This window comes from Morus notabilis, unplaced genomic scaffold (genome assembly GCF_000414095.1).
Source record: "Morus notabilis unplaced genomic scaffold, ASM41409v2 Scaffold139, whole genome shotgun sequence".
Taxonomy (NCBI): Eukaryota; Viridiplantae; Streptophyta; class Magnoliopsida; order Rosales; family Moraceae; genus Morus; species Morus notabilis.
Genome location: NW_010361068.1, coordinates 1,055,147 through 1,058,920, shown reverse-complemented (window position 1 = coordinate 1,058,920; position 3,774 = coordinate 1,055,147). Strand labels below are relative to the sequence as shown.

General features: G+C 34.7%; 1 pseudogene; it reads right to left on the bottom strand.

Annotated features, from left to right (window-relative positions):
* Positions 1 to 1,410: 1,410 nt before the first annotated feature.
* The window catches only part of LOC112091635, a 2,527-nt pseudogene continuing 163 nt past the window's right edge, over positions 1,411 to 3,774 (bottom strand).

Genomic DNA, 3,774 nt, shown 5'->3' with positions numbered 1-3,774 from the left:
GGAGTTCCTTTGGGGTCAAGCCGAACCTAAGGAGTTCCCTACCGAACCGAACCTCAAATCCCTATAATTGAAACCTCAAATCCCTATAACCGAAACTGTTCGTGTACATAAACGGTTCGGTTTAGTTTTTTAACTGAATTTTTTATTTGCAATCAGATTAGTTGAAATCGGTTCGGTTTCTCAAGCAAGCGGGTGGTTCTTATTGGTTCTAGTTTATTATGAACAGCTCTATGTAGAGCTGTAAGTTTAGGCCTGGTCGAATGGACTGGTCCGAGACCCGTCACTGTTGGGGCTCAGAGCCAGACTTCCGGACTGGATTAAGCCAAGGTTCTAAACCCAAAGCTTATTTGAATCGGGTTGGGCCAGTCCTAGCACTTTTTTTATTTGAAATTTAAAAAAAAAAAAAAATACCTTGTAAAATTTCAGGCCAATCCCGACTCCAATCCCCTTAGGCTTTAGGGCCGAATTGGGCCGACTTCCCCCTTTAGGGTGAGCCCGGCCCGGCCTAAAATTTTCATTCGGGCCGTCTAGCCCATTTTGGCATGATAATATGATTCATGCGCCAATGCTTACCTAAACTGTACTAAGGATTCAAGTAATTTTCACTTGAGATTTAAAAAAGTAGTATTAAAATTTCAAATTGTCCAAGTTTGCCACAAATCTTCCATCTCGTAACACTTTCGCATCTGAAAATCTCTAAACTTCACAATTATAAGGGGCTTTAAAGGTCATAAAGATCTCCATCGTTGCTGTCCGCTCTCCATCTTCACAAATTTTAAGCTGGAAGCAGCATTACCAAAGTGGGTATAAATTTTATACCAAAGGTGTCAATTTAGAACGAAAATATTATTGAAATTTATACCATTTGTTCTTAATTAACACTATTTTGACTAATATAGTTATTTGACTAAAATATATTTGTCTTCTTTCCTTATTAAGAATAGGTTATACGTGCCGGCTTGTGACCCGCACATTTAACCCGAACACCAGCCCAGTCTAGCCATATCGTTTCTTTCTTAATATATATATATATATATATATATATATGAAGAAATAAGACAAATATCTTTAAAAGTGCACGAGTTAAAATTTCTATCTTTACTCTTAATTAATAAACCTCTTTAGTCAATAACTGCTAGCAAGAATAATGAATAAAAATCCAAACTCACGCAATTTCATTGTTAATTCTTAGAGGCGAAGTACTCATTTGATTCTTTTTGGACTGGAAGTAGAATCCTGCATTTTAGCTCACTAACATGAGGGGATGAATGTTACTTGAACGGCCAAACAGAGTGATGGAAGCTTTTTGCCAAGAGATCACGATTTGTTGATTACCATGATGGTAATATTCAGCCAAAGAGTGCATTGTTGATTACTGTAATGCATTATACTTAAGAAAGAACAAAGGGCTCAAGCCAAATAGAATCCTAATTATGCTTCAAACATGTCTTGCAGTTGCTCCCATCAAAAGGATTGAAAAACCAAAATCAAGTGTTAGAACTAAACAAGCTAACTAGCGATAGCGAGAAACAAGGGGAGCATTAATCAAACATGAACATCAATCTTAAGCTATCGTTCTTGAAAATAATATAACTTGGTTTAGTTGAGACATGTCTTCCCAAGTTTACAGAAATGAAATTGAACGACACAACATCAGGTCCAGTAACATAACTATCAAAGAGTGATGAAAAAAAAAAACGTCAAAACTTGCCTCAACCAAATAGGTCTGCAAAACAATAGAAACCATAATGACCTAATGAAATGGAACCCACCCTACACCTTAATGGCATACTTCCTCTTGGGGAAATACAACTCTCTCTTCTTCTCACGTTCAGTCTTCAAAGATTCCTGTTAAAAGATGTTATAAAGTAACAGAGTTAGGAACTTGCCAGACCAAAGCTAGAACGCAAAATACATAGAGCCTTCAACACGAACACGGTAACATTTGCACACAAAAAAACAACACAATAAAAAAAAGATATGGAAAATGGACAATACAAAACACATGCACAAATTCAAACAGCTAAAACAGAAATGAGGGAGATTTTGCCAACCTTGTTATAGTCCTTGATATGACATCATACGATACAACTAAAAACTATGAACTAAAAAGTCAAACAAATTCGACAATCAAACAGACATGGGATGCTATTGACAGTGTAATTCTAATCAAAGAAAACAAGCTAAAGATGAAATAACTGATCCTTGAAGCAATAGAAGAACGTGAAACGTTGGAAACAACTTCATTACCTTTTACAAGGAATGATAATTTTTCCTAAATACCTAAGTAAGAAATGCATTTTTGTTCCTAATTACTCAAGTTAGAAATGCAGTTTTCTTCTGTTATGCAAACAAAATGGCCTCCACAATATGCTAAATAGAACCCAGAAAAGAAAAACAACATTTCTGATGAACATTGGCAATTGGTATACCATCCACCAAAAAAAAAACAAAATCCAAAGGCATTCAATTACCCAACTCTAAGGATACGTTTTGATGGAATGGATTAGGAAAGTAGGAATAGGAATACGATAGAATGCGAATGGGAATAGAATAGTGATTTATTTAAATTCCATTGTTTGGTTGCGTATTGGAATCACAATTATTATGTTTGGTTAGACATTAGAATAAAATGGAATAGTATAGGTTTTTACTAAAATACCCCTTTCATTTTATTCAAGAACAACAAAACATAGTAAAAACATTAATAAAAAAACACGTGATATATAATCAAAGAAAAAACCAACCTTACACCAGCAATTTGGCGGGGAAAAAAAAGGAACAACAACGAATAAAGCAAAAATATTAATTAATTCACATGATAATCAAACAAAAAGCAAGCAAGTAATATATATAAATGTGATGAGTGAAAGTTAAAAACTTGCAAAAGTAGTGCTCTTATGCGCCAGCAGAAGATGAATGTTTGTTTTATTTTATTTTAATGTTTTATTTTATTTTAATGAGTGAGTTGTACTAAGGTTAATAGAAGAAATATTTTTTTTATATTAGGATGGTGAAAAGGGTATTTAAAGTAAATTTTTTAATATTGGGAGGGATTAAGAGAGAAATTTAATTAATATCTGTTTTGGAATGGAATGAACATTCAACTGATTCACTTTAGGAATTGTGATTCAACTATTTGATGGAATAACAATTCCATAAGAATGCCTGGAATAACAATTCCATAAGAATAGCCATTTCTAAGTCTTTTTGCCCAATTAAACATAGGAATATAGGAATAAGATTTTAGGAATTGTCATTCGGCCATTCCATCAAACCAAACGTACGACTCTAACCCCATAAAAAAACCAATATAAAAACAAAGAAAGAAAGCGTGAATATATAAAAGCAACGAAAGAAAGAGTACCTGGTGCTTGGTAAGCCTTCTGCGGATGGCCCTGGTCTTCTTGGGACGGAGATCGAGAGGCAAGTATTTCTTGTTCTTGTAAACTTCTCTAAGCGCCGACTTCTGCTTCTGTGAAATCACCGTCAACACCTGCGCGATCGAAAGCCTAACCACCTTTCTGCAAAACCAATATTCAAAAAAACAAAAAACAAAAAAAATTGCAATAAGAAAAATACAAAAATACAGAACACAGAGTAAAAAAAAAGCTTAAAAATGAAATTAAAAAAAACACAAAAATACAGAACACAGAGAGAAAAAAAAGACTGGATTAAAAAAAAGCTTACATCTTGGAGAGCTTGTTTGGGGCACCGCCGGTGACCTTCGCGACGCGGAGGAGAGCGAGCTCCGCCTTGAGATCCTTGAGCTGG